Raw genomic sequence first — 21,723 nt, 5'->3', positions numbered from 1 at the left:
GAGGTCATGGGCAGAGAGCTAGGATTAATGGACATCTCAATAAAACGCAGGGTCGGGTTACCAGTTGCCCAGCTTGATCTGACACACACACACACACACACACACACACACACACACACACACACTCCACTTCTCATTATTTCACTAGAGTGTAAACACAACACTCACCTCAAGCAGAAGAGGATGTGGTTACAATCTTGCCTGCCCACTTAAATAAAATGAAATGAGCATATACTAACTCTTAATAAAGCATTATTTGAAGATTGTGTATAATATATTCTTAAAAGAAATCAGGAGGGAAAAAAACACATCCGAAATTTATTTCATATAAAATATAAGCTGAAAATTATAGAAATTTGAAATAAAAAGTGAAAAAAGAAACATGCAGGAAAGACGTTTGACTTAATGAAGCAGACATGACAGTGAATGAAGCATTTTAATATTGTGCCGGTCGATGAAAAGTCCATGAATATCCACAGGAGAGATGAACAGAGATCATATTGACTGCAGTAAAACAGACTCGAGCAAAGAATCGCTTGCTGACAGATATTCAGCTGATTTTGATATTTCATACAGTGAAAAGAAATTAATATCTGGAGGGTCAAATTTAAGTAAAAAAATAAGACTTGAGTTATTCAGTAAGTTTAATTAATAACATGTATTTAGCCTAATTCGTAAATTATATTTATACATATTTATAACTGAATTAGGTAGCTGTTTATTTAGAAAAACTTGACTTTTGTATCTTTCTATATTTACTATTTACCCCATTTTATGAAACAAGATGATAATAATGTCTGGAGAACGACGCCCCCCAAAAACCACGGAGTAATCGCTTAGCTTATTGCCAATTTCCCCAAGCTTTAATACTATCAAATAGCTCCAGATTAATCGAGATGAAGTTGGAACGCCATGGAAAATACCTCATTAACACCATCAGGTGGCGCGTGCTGCTGTCTCATTCTCTCTACGCTGGAACTCTCGCGAGAGCCCCTATGACTTTTGAGGGAACTCTCGCGAGAATTCCATCCACTGTTGGGCGGCATTTAGATGATGGATTGTGAGCGGCCTCATTAAGTCACGCAATGAGTGAAATATGTCTTTGTCTCCCCTTTGTCGCAAAGTAATAAAGGGACGCCGAATTCTTCAGCACAGCTGCACATTATTGCACAGCTCTCAGCTGGACGATTTTTTTTTCTCTATTCTAATTGATAAATGACAGGATGAAAGGTTATTGTTGTCACACTAATTGGAAATGGCGGTGAATTACTAACGGGGCTCGTGCGTTTTCTGCAGCGGCATTGGGTGGCACAGTCTGACTGGTGTTTTCAAAACCAGCTGCTCATAGACTGGCCAATATGAAAATAACCACATAGGCATAGAGGGAATATTAATTCCAGGATTAAACAACACTTGGAAAAAACACACACACACACACATATTTAGCCTACAACAGTGATATGACAGTAAAATAGAGCATTCTGATTGCATGCCACTATTACAAGAATAGGTGAATAAAAAATGATATTAACTCTGAATAAGAGTGGGTGCTAATTATTTAAATTGTAGATAGGCCTAAGGTATGGCATTTTTGAAAACAGTGGTGCACTTTTTGACTTTTGCCTCAAAATTGTTGAGATACGGCCGCTTTGAGATCCTACCCTGGCATCCGTTGGTTGTGTTAGTTGGTATAGTTTTTAAAAACATTACTTTATCCAAATGCAGGAGCAAACAGAGCTCTAATACAGTCTACAGTTTCAATCTCATTTAAATCTTTATTCTTATAAATGGAATACAGTCCTGTAGAAATGGACTTCCATTTGCAGGAATGTATCATTTAACCCTTCTATTTTGCTCTCAGGAGAGCTGCTCTTTCACTTAGCTTTTTCCTGTGAAAGCAGGATTTGATTACTACGGTAAGTAGTAAACATGCAGGTATTTTTCCATCTCAGCTTGTTCTGAGTTCAGGGCCTCGGAGTCTGAGGATGCAGCTCGTCTATGGCACTTTTCACAGATCAGCTTTCACACAAACAAACCCTCACAGAGGAGACTAGAGTATATGCAGGTAAATGTACAATGTCAGCCGTGCACAGCTTCAAGAATCCACCACAGTGTTACGGACGCTCACATTTGCCTTTTCAAACACATAAGTTGAACCCTTTTATGCGCTTCCCTTTCAAAATCTGTTTGTGTCAATAACTATAAAGGGCTTCAGAGGAATTGTTTGCCGTTTAATAATGTATATAGTCAAATGAATAGCATGGAACAATAAATATTTGCTGTGCGGCATGTTGAAAATGTAATGGTGTGTTCAGAACAAACATGTATATTGACTTGAGTAAAGATGGCGAGAGTGTTACTCATGGTTCTTGTGGCTTTAATCTTTCAGCAACGAGTTAAAGGAACATAATGCATTCTGTAGGTGTACTAATAATCTTTTTCATATTTCTCTTTAAAGTGACAGCTATACTCATGTATCAAGTAAAAGTATATTTGCCTCCGACTTATTAAAATCACATGTTTTCTTATGCATGCATTTCCATTTGGCCCAGGCAGACAGCAGTCAGTGATTGACAGATGTATTGATCCCCAGAGAAGCTTTGTGACGGTGATGTGGCATATTTTTATTTACTGCCTGTCTTTAATCCAACCTAGCCACCGCTGACAGTACCGCCTGTCCTTTAAGACTGACACAGTGCCTATTGTGAGGAAATGGAGGAGTGCAGTGTTTGATATGTTGAGGATGCCATCAGGGAAAGCTGTCATGGGTTCGCCAGCAGGTACTGTCACCAACATAATAAATCAACTGTCTAGTCATTCATTCATCCTTTTGGCAACTCTCTCCCAGCTTCTGTTCACTTTAAAAAACCTATATTTCTTTCTTTTAATATATTAGCTACCCTAGATAACAAACTTGACTGTTAATTAGCACTGTTCAGTAACGCCTTGCAGCTTTGTTTTACTTAAGTTTGTGTGTAAAGTCAATTTGAACAAGTTAGCGCGACAATAATAAATTACTGTATTGTGAGTAGATCGTTCAGAAGTAATAATACCAAAAAACCCGATTTTTTTTCTTGTACATAACGTTAAATAAGCAGTATACAGTAGTATACAGTAGTCAAAGTTATTCTAAGACAAGAACACATTTTTGTTTTAGGTTTTAGAATAACTTTGATGAAAGGTTATGACCCACTTCAAATGTTGACTACTGTGTGTGTGTGTGTGTGTGTGTGTGTGTGTGTGTGTGTGTGTGTGTGTGTATACACATACTGTATACAGTAGTCAAATCAACATTTGAAGTGGATCAAAACGTTTATGCTAACAACAATAAAAGACATTTATGACCTTAAAACAGCGACATCTGCTGACCCACACCATGCTGCGTTCGTTGTCATGGGAACATCCCAGTTGAAGATAATGAGGAAATTACATCAGTGCACTCCGAACAACTAAATAATGACACGCGCGCATTACTCTGCTCACTTCAGAGTCCCCACTAACAAGGGGATAAGGAAGATCTCTTTGATTTGGAAAAGGTTTGTGGACCTGTTCAGTACCACGATCGCCAGATCTTGCATGACTGACGTGCGTACCTTGTAAATGCTTTTGTTACTAGATTCCTGCCAGTTCCCAACGTTTTTGAGTGCAATGTAGATCAAGCAGTCACCGAATAGACAGCGAGTGTGCCTTCAGAGGCAGAAACGAATTAAACCCTAACTGCAGTGCATTTCCAGGGGGGCGGCCAAATCTGCAGTGACATCATGCTGTGATAATAAATGGGTGCCGGAAGCTACAGCAGGTGCTGAGGTTTGTTGGTTATGGATGGTTACCTATCATTGCCTCTGGTCCAGAGCGCTCTCAGAATTGCAGTAGGCCTACCTGAGGCGAGGGGGGCACTATTGTTAACGTGGACTGAACAGCCCAAATCAGTAATGCAGAATCAAACCTGTTGTGAGCCATCTCATCGCAGAATTATTTAGAGAGTGATTGTCGGTTCTTCCATCCTGTTTTATCGCCTCCAATTCTCATTTCCAAACAATTATGCCTGACTTAATTGCCAATATCCACAGCTGGGTTTCAATGGTTCTCAATGAGTTACCACATCTCCAGTCATCATATTTCCACAGTGAAATAAGAGGGGGGTTTGCTTTATGAGAAATAAAACTGAAAGTGTTTCACTCTCACAGTAAAAGGACCTGTTGGGGACATCAGGATTTTGTAAACACGGCTATTGGCGGTACCATTGTGCTGTAATAGCTGATTTGAGGATGTGTACCAAGTTACAGAGCAGTGAATATGTGACTTGGTCCCAAGGCATTATGGGTAAAGAGCTACATGATGGGGCATTAGAGCCCTTGGTGACAGTTACACAAGCGTCTCAGTGTTTCTTTAGATGATGTAATCATAACATGAACGACTGCAGGAAAAACTGAAGCGAGAGAAAGACACCCAGGTCAATTTGGTCCAGTTTGCAGACCCTCGTGTCATCTTTATCGAGTGATCCGAGAGGCGTAGAAAAGGAAGCGAGATGCAATCTGATTATCATCGGAGCAGAAGAGACACGAGGATCGATGGGCGTTTAATGCATAAATGCTGGAAAAAGTGATATTTTATTACAGCAAAAAGGCTTTCAAAAATTACAGGAAAAGGCTGGAAAATGTGTCTGCTTTGGATGGCACTAAAACCTGGTTTAACAGGGTCATAATTCACTTAAGTCTGATGGGTCCTGTCGTTCATACTCTCAAATGTGCTGCCCTGAAATCCTGATTTGATCAGCAGAAACTGCATTTTGAGGAAAAACCACTTTGTTGCTATTACTGTGGTATTTCAAAGACGGATAAGAGCAAAAAAATTGCTTCTTCAAATTTCATTTTTTGATGTCCCATTCAATTGATCAGTTTATACTGTGAAAAACGACCATGTTTCCTTCCAAAGGGACGGCCTTCTGCTACATGTGCTACACAAAGCAGAGCAATTAGATGAAAGGCGCTACATTTAAGATGATTTATGCCACGCATTATGTCCGTGGAAATCCCCATTCTCACTTTACACTCATATTTGCTTGAGAGAAAGGGAGATGTCAGACATTCTGACTGTGATAAAATAATTACAACTATATAAGGAGAACATTAATTATTGTGATGGCATCTATTTATATCAATTGTTGAGACAATTTATATGAAAAGCAGATATGTTTTCAAAGCCTGCGTAAGGCACATTAGACCAAACTTTGGAGGTTTTCATTAAAACCCAATGATATTTAATCAAGCTAAACTGCTACAATGTGAAAAAAGTCAGTTTTACTAACTGCATTTCAATTTAAGTCCAGCATAGGGTGCTCCATTGGTTGAAAAATGGGGTATACAAAGTATGCACTGAATTGAAATAGGAGCTGATACACAACTAATAATGCAGTGTCTTTTAAAAACTGTCTATTAAAAACTGGCCAAACGTGCTGCCATGTTGTCATACTTGTGCGTCTTTGTAAAATTGGGATGTTGGAAATTTCAGCTTAACAATTTGAATAGAATTCAGAAAAAAACGGTGCAAAATTAGACAACTTTAATGTCTTTAATGTATCCAATTGCAATGATACAAACATCTGGGTTATGTGCTATTTTCAAACAACAATGCTTTTTCAATTCCAATTTAGTTTTTGAATATGAACCTAAGGAAATGCAGTAGAATTAAAGATAATTGAATTAAAGATAGAATAAAAAAAGTATTTAATGTGACTCACGATAGATAGATAGATAGATAGATAGATAGATAGATAGATAGATAGATAGATAGATAGATAGATAGATAATTATGGCGTGTGGTCAATTCACTGAAATCATGAATTTCCAATTTGAAATTTGGCACGACCCTGACACCCTGCTAGTGTACTTTGCGGACACATCTCACCATTCAACAGAGCTTTTTAAACACGCTGCTGTTGAATCCACCTGTGTGTGGCGAGAGTTAGCATCTGCTGGAGCGCGTGCGCTAGCATGTAGCCTGAGGTAGTGAAGCACAGATCAGAGCGGGTGGATCATTAACCTTAATTACCTCTCTAATCCACTCCCCACACTACAGAGTACACAGACCGGCCCATTAGCCTGGATCACTGTCAGCCTGCAGGGGTCTGTGGCTCCTCTGCTTCTCACAGGAACCCCCCGGGGAAAGATGGCCTTTTAAGGAGAAGCGCCGAGCGCCTGCCTGGAGGAGGGTCGGACACTCTCTGGCACCTGCCTCTTTTGTTTGTTGTCTTTCACCCTCTTCTTCTTGTACCCAGATGGTTCATTTTGCAGAAGCTGGTGGGCGGTTCCTCCCCTACATGCTTATTTAGATTTTTTTCATTCTACCCTGCAGGCATCCTTCACTCATTCCTAGCCTTTTCTGTCTTCATCTCTCTCGATCTCTCCTACACAGCACTGAGTGACATCTCAAGACATCCTACACCATCTCAACTCCTCCTTTTCAGAGACAAAACCCAGTGTAATAGTGGCTTGATAAGCTTTGTGTAAATCTTCTATCTATCTATCTATCTATCTATCTATCTATCATCTATCTATCTATCTATCTATCTATCTATCTATCTATCTATTTCTTTTCTGTCTGTCTATCCTTCTGTATAACTGTCTGTTTGTATCTCTTCATCTGTCCATCCATTCCAGATCTACTGGAATACTTCAGCATCTTTTACTTAAAGTATCATATAACACGAATCAAACCAGAACGGTCTTGTTTTTTTTGCGTCACTGTTTGCTGTTTTGATGGACGGGAGAGAGCAGACGTGGCGCCAGTCGTGTAGCATTAGATGCAAAGTTTCCTTCTGCTTCAGTGGAGTTCATTATAGCAGAACTATATTTGAGTTCAATGACACCTGCATTCTCTCTCTCTCTCTCTCTCTCTCTGTCTCTCTTTCATTTTTCAAAGAAGGCGTTTATTTAGTCTGTGGGTCTTAAAGCTCTGCTAAGTTTCAGGTTAATTGTCTCCATTTCTAATATGGCTTTACTGGCATGGAAATTGTGTCATTTGGGGGCATTTCCTTTGGGTGTGAAGAAGCCAATAATGATGCCAGTTGTGGACAGTTGGCATGTTTTCATTGGAAGTGATCCAAGGCTATTTGTCTTGACTCTGGCTGGACTCCAAACTGTTATTAAAGTTTCTTCTCTTTCCCTGCCGTAAGACTGAAATGTGGCACTGACCCAAACACACACACACACACACACACACACACACACACACACACACACACACACTCACTCATTTTAAGTAATTTTGATGCATATGCTGCCATGTTAAATCAAAATGAAAATGATAAGACAAGCTTCTTATGGTTAGCTTACGTGAGTCACTAAATTACAGATAATTCTAGAAAGATCAAGACTGCTTTACTGACACAATGAGGGCATAAAATAGACTATTAATTCACATAACAGGAGCCTTACAGTTAAGCAATAAACGTAAAAATATTTCTCTGATACGTATTTATGAAAACCAGGTGATTGACGCATCCGTGTTGGAGTTTTAATTAAAGGCTGCAAATGATCCCTGCAAACTAAAATGACAGAGTGTTTTTAACAGCGTTTCCTGGCAATTAAAACATTATTGTCCATAATGAGCGTTTGAGGTGGATTCTTCAGCCGCTGCTCGATTATTTCTCTATACTTGGACCAAGGAAATTGTATCGATCAAACACTCTACATATTTAATTTTGAATCATTTGGATTTATGAAAACAGCTTTGCCACTGGCCATGTAATTCCAGTGTGCAGTCTCTAGACGCTGGGTAAAATTGCAAGAAAGAAAGAAAGAATCCTTTGAGAAGCACTCAGCAATAAATGTGATGCTGAACCAATTTTAGAATAGAAAAGAGCCATTACAACTTAGATTTAGAGGCATGAAGATGTTAGACATTTGCAGATACATCTGCCAGGAAATCTGTCTGTCTGTCCGTCCATCCAATTAGTAATTTATCATGTGCTTTCATCTAAAGTGACTTAGAGGACAATAGAATCAAAAATATGTAATATGCACACACACACAAATACATACATATATATAGATAGCACATAGAATAGCAACTATATAAAAGAATAGCAACTATACACACCAAAAGTTTTGAATGTAATTATTTGTTGAATTGTCTTTATTTCATATTTATTTAAAAAAACAGGAAAAGACAGGAAGTGTAATTAGAACTACAAAATAAATATAGTTTTATATGTTATATGGCCTAATTTTGTTCTTCCAAATGTTTTTTTTTTTTTGATTTTGGGATGAAATGTGTTTTTTTTTTTTTTTAACTGAATTTTTTTTTTTCCACTTCATAAGGCGCTTTGCGACTTCCTGTGAAAAAGTGTGAACATATTCATTACGGAAGTTGTAATGTGTAAAAGTTGGACCAGCCCAGGCCCAGAAAGCGCCTTGCCACAATTCCCAAATAATAAAGATTATGATCCTCCATCTCTGTAGATGTCCTGTGCCCTTCCCCTATTAAAGCAGCGCAGCCAAACTTTCCAGATGAAGAGCTTTGCTCCCTGCGGACACCGGCGTGCCCACTAAAGCCGTCCGGCCCTCCGAACAACCGGGAAACATTAGCCCTCCGCTTTTTGCCGCCCGGCCAGCCTCTAATGGATCGCTCTCATTTCATCAACCGACTGACATTTAATGAATATATATTTTATCTCCTCCTCTCCCGTGATCGGAATGCTCGCTGCGTTCGGGAAAGAACCACCCTGGGAGTGTTTGGGGCGGACGCAAGATCTTCCCGACCTGGCACCTGCACGCAGACCCCCACCCGCCTCCTTCCTCACGTCGTCCTCTTCCTCCTTTTGGCCCTCAATATCGCATGGAGATAAATAATTCATGGCTGTTATTAGGGCCAGGTTCAATAGAATGGCTGCTGATGGAAAGCGGTGCGGAGTGAGGCTGCCAGCGAGGAGAAGGCGTGTTGTTGTGTCAGCCCCATCTGCCAGAATGCAATAAGGAGAACAATGAAGGCCTTGATTTCCACCAGCAGGCCTATAATCTTTAAATGGCTATTAGCAGTGGAAACAACCAGTCAATAACCGACAAAATCCTTTTAAAGCTGCTCTCCGTGTGTCTGTCTCAGGCTCTCTCTCACTGTATCGCTCTCTCTCTCTCTCTCTCTTGCTCTTTCTTTTAGAGCGTCTCCGCTGTGACTTTCTCCTTTCAAGCGGTTCTGCTATCAGATATTGCTGCTGCTGCTGCTGCTGTTGCATTATGCTTCTGATCGCATGCTTAAATATGAAGACATTAGAGGCTTGTCAGAGCACACGGATACAAGTCTGTTTTACACTGCGACAAATGTCATTATTTCCACATCTATTCAGCACATACATGTAGGTATATATGTGTGTGTGAGGTGCAAAGTAGAATACAATTTATAAATGTTTTTGTTTAATTTATAACTGGAAACAATACATTTTTATAGCATATTTCCATCTTTATTTATTTGTATTGTAGTGGATGGATTCATACTTGATTTATTATTAAATTACAATGTAATAATAATAATAATTATATATATATATATATATATATATATATATATATATATATATATATATATATATATATATATATATATAGATAGATAGATAGATAGATAGATAGATAGATAGATAGATAGAATAACAACAAGGTTAAAAGGTAAAGAGCAAAGATTAAACAGATTATTAATTTCCAATCATCAATTTTGTCGTTAAATGTGATTTCTAACATGTAATGTTTTGGCATCAAATGGGATTTTTTATGTCACCAACATTAAGTCATTAAATTACAGTGAAGTCACGATTCACCTCATGTTTACTTCAAATGAATTTCTTTGAAACAATGAAATTTGGAAAATGAAGAGTGATCATAAGTTGAAATTGTAATATGTAAAAAGTTGGACAAAACCTGGCCCCTAAAGACACTGAGGCACAAATCCCAGATTATGATCCTAAATGAAAGAGGCATGTAGTATACTTTTGCATTTCTTTTTAATTCAGTAAATATCATATCATGAATAAAGTCGATGTCATAGACCAAAATAACTGTAATCTATTTAAATCAATCTTTAGAAATTGAAAATGAAGCAACTGGATTAATAACATTGTAAATAAAAACAGCAAAAAGTCAAACAGTGCAACTGTATAAATGATTCATACCCCTGTGAGGAGAAATGGGGCAGGATCATAGCATTTGTTTTCCAGTGTAGAGCAATTTAAACTAAAACATTAAACCTAAAAAAAAAAAAAGATTAAATCATGTGAAATGTGTTCTTAAAAGCTATAAGTTGCAATCAAATATTTAGCATTATTTAGTTTAGTAGATCTGAATAATTTCCAAGTGCTAGACTGTGGACCCAGAAACAGAGTGCTAAAGTCTACAGACAACACAAAAGCTGAACCAATCTGAACAAGCTCACTAGGTTACAAAGCTCTTTTATATTTTAGCTAATAAAGAATCCAACAGAAAGTGCTGTCCAGTGTCGCCTCGGACCCTTTGGGCCCTTAAATGAGGACAGTTAACAGTCTCTGTCCAGACTGCTACAATACTTTCATTCTGTTACATCAGACACACATACTACGACAGAAAATCACATTACAGATATTATATAAATCTATGTGTCCAGTTCAGTCCTGAAGTGACAGAAATAGCTGCCGTCATGAAAGCAGCGACTGCTGTCCAGGTCATACTTTATCAATTAGTATGTATATATATATATATATATATATATATATACACACACACACATATACATACATACATACATACATACATACATACACACACACACACACACATACACACACACACACACACATTAGTGCTAAGAAATAAATAATTGAATCAAAATAAAAGTTTTTGTTTATATAATATATGCTTGTGTACTGTGTATATTTGAGGTGTATATTAGCACAAGAAGTAATATATATACAAAGTACAAAATATTTATACAATATATATTTTCAAAATATTTACATGTACTAATATGCATATATTAATATTCATATAATTTAATATTTTAATTGTAATATCAAAATGTATCCGCTATATATATATCAATGATGTATATAGACAATAAATATACACAATACACAAACATATATTATGTACTCTAAAACCTTTGTTTTGGAAGTGATTAATCATTGGCCAGCACTTTATTACTGAAGCATAACAATTTTAATTTGGCACTTAAAGGCTTTTGAATATGATCTCTTCATATTTTGGTTTAAATAATAACAATGACTATAAATGAATGAATGAATGAATGAATGAATGAATGTTAGGAGAATAGCCATAGAAAATATCACATATTAACAGAACTTAAATTAACTTGATATTTTGTAAGCAAATAAATAAATAAAATAAAAACACACACACAAAAAAATAGTATAAAGTAAAATAGTAAAAATAGAGTAAAAGTAGTAGTAGTAGTAGTAATAATAAAAAAAAAAAAAAAAAAATAATAATAATAATAATAATAATAATAATAATGCCAGCAGAAAATTATAGATAAATATATAAATATAATTAAGTAAATAATAAATAATCTTAAAAATAAATAATATTAAGAAATTAATATATTGTTTCTGTATATTCATGAGATACAAATTAGGGGTGACTTATATAATTATCTTATAATTCACAATTCTATTGATACTCTATAGTTAACATGAATGAAACGGTCCTTGAAAAAGTGTTTCCACTGCAACTGTTTATAACACAACTTAGATTCAGCAAACTGTGAGGCTTGACGCATTTTTTGTGCGTTTTTCTGTCGATGGAGCTTAACTTGCACATGAAGCACTTAACACAGCTCGAGCATTTCAGCGCTCTGTGTGCAAACATGAGTCATCTGAAAGGTGTTTGTTTGAAAACAAAAGCCCCATTTTGCTCCGGCAAACCCCTGGAGACCCCGACAGACTCAACATCCACAGAAGGTGAAAGACAGCACCTGAACGCTTCCTGACAGCGTATGACAGAAACGTCGCATGTGCACTGCAGCATATTACCCACGATGCCTTCTCTAGCACCTGTAATTTGATCTCGTGATCACCTTCTGCGAGGTCAAAGGTCATGTCTAATGAACGGAGGGGCGAGGACAGCTAGGTAGCAGGCAGAACGACGATTTTGTTCTTTACATGAAAATACTCCTCTGTTATTACTTATGTGGAGCTATCCTCCCTCTCTTTTCCTTCTCTCAGCCGCACGCCGCTTTATGGTAATCCATCTTCATTGCGGAGGCGTATACCGTGTTGTGACAGAACGGACACTGAGAGATTCTGGAAGATGGAAAGCAGGTACCTAACACGGATACAGCCAGACAACCAATCAGACCTCCAATATCTGCACTGACCGGACGGAGAAACTCAGCCGTCAGCCAATAACACGCAAGGCAGAGAGACGCCCATCTGAATGTGCTGACCTATCTCTGCATTCACTGCGCTGGTTCTGGGGACAATTTGTGGACTTAAACATGACGTTAAATGGTAAAAGCATTTCGGTTTGACAGATTTAATAAACAAACACGGCAGCCGTGAAGAACGTGAAAGCGCACTGCTGGTCTACCAGTTCTGTGGGTATCCATAGGAAAACAACGCTACATGCATGGTGATAAAATGCAATTAATGATAAAATTGTGCGTGATGCATGAATTGTCCTAACTTTTTAAAAGGAAGAGGAAAAGCTCATGGAACGTATTGCGTTGACGTCAAAGGATGTGTGTCCAATCAAACTCTGCAATGTTTTAGGGAACAGAAAACACTTAGATGAATAAAATATATACTATATTAGATTAAAAACCTTTTTGAAGTGGTAAAAAAAAAAAAAAAAGGTACATAGAATATGTAATAGACAGATAAAACAATAAAAGGTAACCAAACAAAACAAAAATGATCAAAACTTACATTAAAATCTAAAATGAAGCTACTTGAATATATTAATAAATACTACAATGATTAAAATAATAGTTTGTGTCGCAAAAAATATATATTTTATTTAATAACATTTGGTTATTATTTATTTTTCTTTCTTTCTAGTGTTAAATAATGCTTTTAGTATTAGTTATTAGTAAATCATTTTTTATTAATAGAGCTAAAAATAAAATAAAAAAATAATATATTAAATGGAAAACCTAAACTGGGAAAAAAGCAAAAAAAAAAATAAAAATAAAAATAAATATATATATTGTTAAATATATAAACTGTTTTATTAAAAGTAAAACTAAAGTGAATAAAAGAAAAACGTAAACAAAAAATAACTAACATATAACTAATAAGTGAGATATTAACAAGGAAGCTATTTCAAAACATTAAGAAATACTATAATAGCATATAAAGAATAATAACACAAGTTCTGAAAGTGATCGCAGGATCCTGAAGTGAAAGCAGTTCATCAGCGCCCTAATTTGTATCAATTCCTGCAACTACATGCCTGAGGACTGAACTGCTTTCTCTCTGCGGTCGGGTTCTGATTTATCGTGACTGTTTGTTTGAGGAAATGTGCTTCACCTGTGACGTCCCTGTTGCTGTGTTACTTTAACCTCAGGCCGTGCCATCCGTCGTCTGGTCTTGTTCGGCTTTTGTTCACGGCGCACAACATGGCGGGTTAACTTCTTGGCCTCTGCCCGCCAGGAGCCGCCAGACGTCGTGTCACTCGTCATGCCGGTGAAGAGCGGGAGGAAGATGGCGTCTGATGTCCTCAGGAAGTCTGAACACTCCTTCCTTTTCACTCCTACTCTCCTGATTCCCATCACTCCTCTGGTCTTTAGCACCTGCCAACACGACAGAGGAAGATCATGCAGCTTTCATAGATGAGCCCATCACTCCAAGAGCTTTGAGAAAACAACTATGAAATAATTGAAGAATTATAAGACAAGATAAGAATGTCGCTTAAAACTGGAATGTGTATTTTGCACCAGTACACTGTGCGAAAAAAAATGTATGGAAATTGTATTAAAAAATGTATAATCAGTTAAATATTTTATATACATTATGTCAGATTTTATTGACTATATGGCATATGCTGGTTTTATACATTTAAACATTTTGATGTTTCCTCATTAAAGTGGACCAGCATGAATATAACAGAATAGAACAGAAAAGAATAGAATTTTATGATGACCACCATGTATTGTGATAAAAAAAAAAAAACACAGTAAAGTAAACAAAATGAATGGCAACAAACTGTCATAATTTTAGGTGCTAAAATGACTAAAACTGAAATACACAAAGTAATAATAATAATAATGAAAATAATAATTTTATAATGAAAAAATTAACAATTTGTTAGTCGAGCTGACATAAAATTAAAATATCAGAGGAGAAACCTAAACTGGGAAATGTGTGCGTGTGTGTGTGTGTAGCTTAAAATGCTAAATTAAGCTAACTTGAAATATGAATAAATATTAGAATATAAACGTATGAAATAATTCAAATTTATGTAAAATATTTTAATATTTGGTGCTTTACAATGGCAAATAAATAACTATTACAATCAACTAATAATAATAATAATAATACATTTTATTTGTAAAAGATTGGCAATTAACATTAACAAAATAATTTGAGGGAAAAAAGGAAAACAGCACAGCTATAAGTGCTAACCATTTTTACGTTTATACAGCTCATTAGCCTTAAGTACCCAAGACAATTATTTTCCATCATATTCCAATGCAGTGAGCTTTACATACGAGACAAACACCTCAAACGTGTTATCTTAGGAACGGAGGTCTTGATGTCTTTACAGCCTTTAGCAAAAGTCAAGCTTTGAATGGCATTTAAGTGGCACAAGCACAAATTTCTCTCAGCAATAACCCGCAGCAATAGTGTGATGGCATTACGCTTATTCCCCATGAATTACGTGTCACAAACAGAGCAATCAACTGGGAAGAGATTCTCTTAAGAGGTTTACGTATAGGCCACATTATATTAAATAACGGCAGTGATGGCTGAATAATAAATATGGCTGAATCTCACAAAAACAAAGGCGGGTCACATTTCACCTTAACATGAAGAGAAATGATATTTAGCATATTTCTGACAGGTTTCGTGAGTTTAAGCCATCTGTACTGGAGGTCCCCTCTCCCTCAACGACACACTTAAAGAGGAAGTTGGTGTGTCTATATACTGTAGAGGGTGTGTGCTTGTTTGTTTGATGAATATCACTCATCTGACTGTGACAGCTGCTGTTTTTCACAGAATACGACGTAGAAGCCGTGATGAGGAATCATTAATCCCACGTTGCCATCGATCATTTCAACCAGACAAACATGACAAGAGCTCCATGAGACGCTGATGGATTTTAAATAACATTTAGCATGTCTGCACTTTGTCTTTTTTTACAATCTATGATGTACGCGGAAAGATATTAGGTTCCCTGAATTCAGTCTCTGTCAAAGGAAAGTTCATAAACACAGATATGTTTCTCTTAAAGGTGAAGCGCGCCGTTTCTACATGGTTTGTGACGACTAAAGAAACTTGACTGTATTCGCACAGGTTTCCCCGAATGCTCCCACATCTTCCAGTGGCCAAAATTCATTTTATCATCATACTGTGGGGGTGTGATTTAGTTCCTTGTTACCATATCTATTCATTTCCACGAGAAAGAATGCAGGGTGAAATATCCAGAAGATAAAAACAATTATTCTTTCACAGTGAAAAATATGCAGTTTTTAGCTGTTTTTAGTTCCTCAAACGACTCATTCTAGTAAGAAAAAAAAGAGAAAAGATAATATGCATAAATTATCGTCATGTTACTATATTTTATGCACATGTATATAGATATATAGATGTATATAGATAGATAGAGAGTCTAACACTCAGGGTTTGTCTACAATATTAAGCATTTCTAATGGCTTTTTACGCAAAGTGCTTAAACGCACAAACAAAAAGAATAATATTCTAAAAATGCAAAAAATTAAAAAAGTAAGACTTGCTCAGTGTAGTTTAATGTCTGGTTCAGCCCTAGGTTCTGGATCAGACTAGTTGTAGAATCTGTGTTTTGATAGCAAAAAGGTTTATACTTTTCAGCTGAATCAACTTACAAATAGCGAATAGCTTAGCTATTTCTGTACATCAGATTAGGTCAGCAGTATTTTAACATGGAAAAAAAAAAGAAGACACTTCAGCTTTAAATGTAAGTTGTAAGAAAAATAAACATGAGCGAACTTGGAGAGGTTATTTATCTCCACTTGAAATCGGAACCCACTTTCCTCATGTCAAGCACTGACAGGACGAAGCACTCTGTCATGCACAGTCACACAATGAAAATAAGAAAAGTTACTCTACAAAACACCTCTAATCGGAGGGAAGAATTGGCTCGAAATTACGAAACACTTCATAGTTGTTTGACAGAGACAAACGAGTACCGCGGCCCAGAATGCATTGCTGTGGTGAATGCGCCGCTTCAAAAAGACACTAATGGTGGTGAGAGGAGGTGAACGACACATCGAGGGTTTTATTTTACTGTACGTAATGCTAAGCGATGCTTCTGTCTGCTGGTCAGGAGTGCAAGTACAGTAAAAATACTCAGAATTCTTTGGTTTACAAAACGTGTGAATTCACCCACCCTTTCCCCACATAACCGGTGCAAACTACTTCAGAACACAAATTGCTCCAACAACAGAATGACTCGGCTTTGCAAATACTCATAGTTACAGTTAATGGCAATTTAATTACCCTCATGCTGAATAAACAATGTACATGCCCCTGAAAATGGTTCTGTGACAGAGATTAACCTTCCTGTCAGTATTCCCTCCAGGAACAAACCCCTATAAATCTCGACAGGAGCTGCTTCAGCATGCCTTCCAGTGCCACGTCAAGTGACGATTAATCACTCGGGTGACAAATAAGAAAAATAAAAGCAGCTCTTGATGGAAACTGGTTGGCAGATAAGCATGTTCAGAAAGTGAATAAGGCTGTGAAACTGAAGCACGTTTGTGAATGTGCCAAACTAAAGACTATTTGAAGTTACATGTTGACAAGATGAAACACTTCCACATCTTTGCATTTCAATAACAGTGCCAATATATTGTTCTTAGCAGACTGAGAGTCGTGCACGATATTCAGACTTTAATCAGTATTTGGTCTTATTTTGTTGCGTTACTTATTGTGTTTGCACCTGCTGTTTATTTAATAGATTGGTTTGATTCAGTGTATGTAAGCTAGGGGTTGACCAATTGTCTGTGCTGATATTAAGCATTTTATGGTTATCGGTTAAGGTTTTTTTTCATAGCCTTTATTATTCTTAACTGATTTTCCTTTTAATTTCTACACCAGACACGTATTTTGGTTCAACCAGGTGTGTGCAAAGCCAGTTAAATTACTGGCGGAAGTCACGAGGAATGTTGTGGAGCCCAACCCCTACATTGGCTGATAGTGGAGGGCTCATTGATTGGAAGAGGGAGTGTCTTCTGTCAGTGTTATTTCCCTGCAAGTCTGTTTGGCCCAGCCCTGAATCTCCTGCATCTCCACTAATCCCATCCAGTATCAAGGCTGTGTCATTGCTGAAGCTCCTGCTGAGGCTTCCTCTCTTGCCTTTGCGCCCATTATCATCCTGATCTTCAGCCCAGTCTCTGCTGTTTGCCTTCAGTTCCTCTGCTCCTCCTCAGTCACCAATCTCAAGTGGTGGACCTTCTGGTCACCAGCTCTGGGATAAGGATCCTTTGGCGCATCCTCAGGCTTCCGAGCCCTGGGCTCCATTTCTTTTTTCCGACCCTTCAGCACCTCCTCGTCTCCACTGGATTCCGTCAGTCCTAAGACTCCACCTCCACCACAGACTTCCATTCATCCCTCCATTTCTTCACTTTGGTACCACCTTGGCCCAGCTTGCCAAACCACTTCTACTTCAGCCTTGAACCTGTAGCTCTGCCTCCTTTGATTGCGTCAGAGTCAGAAGTCTCCATGGTTCTTCCTGGCAAGGTTCCACTATGGCTCCTCCCTCACTTGACTCTGCTGTGGGCCTTCGTCGTGGCTCTTAGGATGGGGGCTTCACCCTGGCTTCTTCCGCCTCCGTCTCCACCTGGCCCTGCCTGTCCTATATCCTGGCTCCCCACTCCTGCCCTCCTCTGTTTGACCTTTTGTTTAAAGAGCAAGTATGCGCCTCCTTGTGGGGGATACTGTTATGGGTCATCCATATATTTTTTTTGCCTTAGTTGGACTTTGAGTTTCCACTGTTTCTAGACCTTTGTATTCATTAGTTCATATGGTTTTGGTAATGTTTGCACCATCTGTTTTGTTTCAGTGTATCTACCCCATGTTTTCTTCTGTTCATGGTCATTTCTCATTATGTGTAACTTGGTGGCTCTGTTCCCCTTTTCCAGTTTTGGAGTTTGTGTATAAAACTAAATTGCTGCATTTAGATCCTAACCTCAAATTTATTTGCAATTATTCTGTGACAGAAGATCTGACACATAATGGATGGATGTAACTAAGTGAGGCTAATATTGTACAATTAAGGTAAATTAGCTGGCATTGGGTTAATGCCTTATTCAGAATATACATAATTAATTAAATAATAAATTATATATAAAAGGTAAATATAAATATTAGTATATAAAACAAAACGTTTCAGAATATCAACTGTAACTAAATAAAAAAATACATATAAAATATAAATATTTTATGTAAAACATACATATGTAGTTTTGTAACTACCCCATTCAGAAAATCCATTAAAACTGAATAATAAACATAGTCAGCTAAAATAATTTTAAATATAATTATCTTAATACAAATATTTGTTTCTGTCCAAATAAGAATAAAAATGATCAAATTGCTTAAATGGTTAAATAAACTAAATGATGCCCTGATATAAAATAATGATTAAACAAAAACAAAATAAAAAGTGCGCAAAAGGACATAAATGGCACATTTTTGCAATAAAGGCTCAAGCAAAACTGAAAAATTATGTCCAAGTAAACAATTTAAATCTCACTAAGTTATGCATTTTATATTCATTTTATATATAGTCAACCACAAAGCATGAAGAAGAACTATTGCTGTAAGCCAACACTTACTCTACATACACTGAGATTAAAGCACAAAGATCTGGGAACCCCCGGTTTTTCTACAAACCCGATTTCCTGCGCCGTCTCCCCCACAGGCGAGAGCGAGTGTTTGGGCTCTGGGGCAACGCAGTGCACTTCATCATTCTTATGAGCGGCTCTCAGACAGCAGCGCTGCAGCCCAGTGTACTATCAGCCTTTAATCCATCATCTTTTATGGAGAGTAATGGCTGTGCGTTTACACCAGCAGAAGGGAGGATGGGTAGAGCGCCGGGGCAGGCAGGATCTGGGCCTGCAAACATCACCCGAACACAGCGCTCACTTCAACATGGCTGGGATATCAGAGCTAGAAAAAAAGACGAGAAATCATGTTATCTTTACGTTTCCAGTACTTCTTCAGTAACTGCACATGATCAGTTCAGTTTGGTTGTTTGAGCTGGACATGTAAACGACAAAGGCATTGTTGTAATTTACAGTTCAAAGAATGAGAAGCTACATTTTGAATAAAAAGACAAGCTGTCATAATAGGAATGGTTTGATTTTTATGTATATGTATGGCAGACTGAGGATAATTGCCACCTGGTAATATACTCAATTTCCGAGAGTAGATATAGATATAGATATATATATATATATATATATATATATATATATATATATATATATATATATATATATTATATATATATATATATATATATATATATATATATATAAATGTGATTTTGTATATATATTTATGCATACGCATTTTTAGTGCCTGACGTTAAATGAAATTCAAACCGAATTAAATCAAAAATATATTACATATACCATATACTTATATGTATATACTTAAAATTGTGTCTCTAACCCATTCAAGTAATTTTAGCCCCAACAATAAGATTTAGACATCTTATTTCATTTGAATTACACAAAAAAGTATAAATGATCACCTGATGCATTTGTCCCATATAGCAATCAATCTCACATACTGTACATGTTGCAAATAATTTCCTTGCTAACCTCAACCTCTCTCAAGATAGAGTCCTTCAAAAGGTGAAACAGAACAGAAGTCTCAGACAAAAGCCCATTATGAGACACAATGATACATCGTAGAAACTTTACAAGAAATACCCCTCCTGAAAACACCATTAGAACATGTTTGAATAATAGATGGAAGGAAATACAAATACCTACTGTAACCATATCTGGATTTGAGCAAGAGTCAGCCAAAACATGAAAGTGCATATACTGTATATAAAATCACATTTATCAGGTTTCCGTCTGATTTAATTCATGCACAGCTCACTGCCGCAGAACTAGGATGTTGTAGGCTAAAGGAAGCTGAAATGGCACAGCTACATCAACAAATGTGCTTTTATATCGGTTTTGCATTTGTTAAGACTATCGGGTAGGTTTAGGGTTGGATTTGGTGTAGGGCATATTTACAACATGATCGAGCATTAGCTTTTAGCAACAGTTGATAACGTTCAATACATAACTATATCAAAGTAATACAACACAGCAGTATGTACCTATATCAATATCATAAAAATGTGCCCGGATTCACATAGTGTACCTGTGTTTTAGCGAAAACGTGCATGCAAAAACAGTGCTGGACAGTGTGCAGAGTTACATATTTTTATGAGGCCAGGTTGGAAAATTCAGCTTTGCATCACAGAAATAAATGACATTACAAACTGTTAATAATTACATTAAATAGCTGTATTTTTTTATTTTTGATTAGCCATGATAAGAGACTTTAAGAGACTTTAAAACGTCTTACCAACCCTCAAGAAACCATAAGTCAACTCTTTAGCATGTGCTATGCTAGGAAATGGGTCTGAATATCTACTAAGAGAGTCAGAATGCCATCTGTTGACTTCATACAGTGGATATTCCTCCATCACCCTGCCACCTAATCAAAGAAATCTGGTCCCCCATTCCCCTCCTCCAGCCTCCTTATGGTGCTCTCCGCGTCTTCAAAGTTCTGTGCATCGATTAGTAACTTTGACGCCTCCATACTGGCAAGAGGCCAAAAATGATAAGCGCTCATGGGGGACATGAGAGCTAAGTGCTAAATCAATGTTTGTACGTCTGAGATGCGGATAGCGTTACTGAAAGGGCCCAATGGCCAAAAGTACTGATGATGTTTCCCCAGGGACGTCTTTAAGAGTCACACTTATCGGCTAATTTTTTGGTGCAATCATCCACATGATCAATCATGCCCTTCTTAGGGAGAAAATAAAGAGTTTTAATTCCCTCTTCGTTCACTTAAGCCCTTTCATTCAGCCAAAAATTAAAACTTTCTCAATTTATTCACCTTGCGTGTGCTGGGACCCCTTTTTATTTTCTGTCTTTCATGAAATGTGGTGATTTATACTATCAAACTAAAAAAAAAGCTCCATAAAAGTATCATTAAAAGAAAAAAAAGGGGATAATTTAATTAATTAATGGAATAGTTTACAGTATAGTTTAAAATGTACAAAAATATGTTCCCTCACACCATCCAAAATGTAGTTTATTTTTACACTTCATCAAAACAGATTTAGGGAAATTTAGAATTACATCACTTGCTCACCAGTGGATCATCTGCAGCGAATGGGTGCCGTCAGAATGAGTTTTAGCAGCCGATAAAACATAATTCCCAAGTAATGTGAGTAAGCCATCATTAACCTTTTTAAACTCCATAATTGTTGCCTCTGGCTAAAATACCAATCCTCTATCCATAATAAT

This window comes from Puntigrus tetrazona, chromosome 14, assembly GCF_018831695.1.
Source record: "Puntigrus tetrazona isolate hp1 chromosome 14, ASM1883169v1, whole genome shotgun sequence".
Classification (NCBI taxonomy): Eukaryota; Metazoa; Chordata; class Actinopteri; order Cypriniformes; family Cyprinidae; genus Puntigrus; species Puntigrus tetrazona.
Note: the sequence above shows the minus strand (reverse complement) of the source record.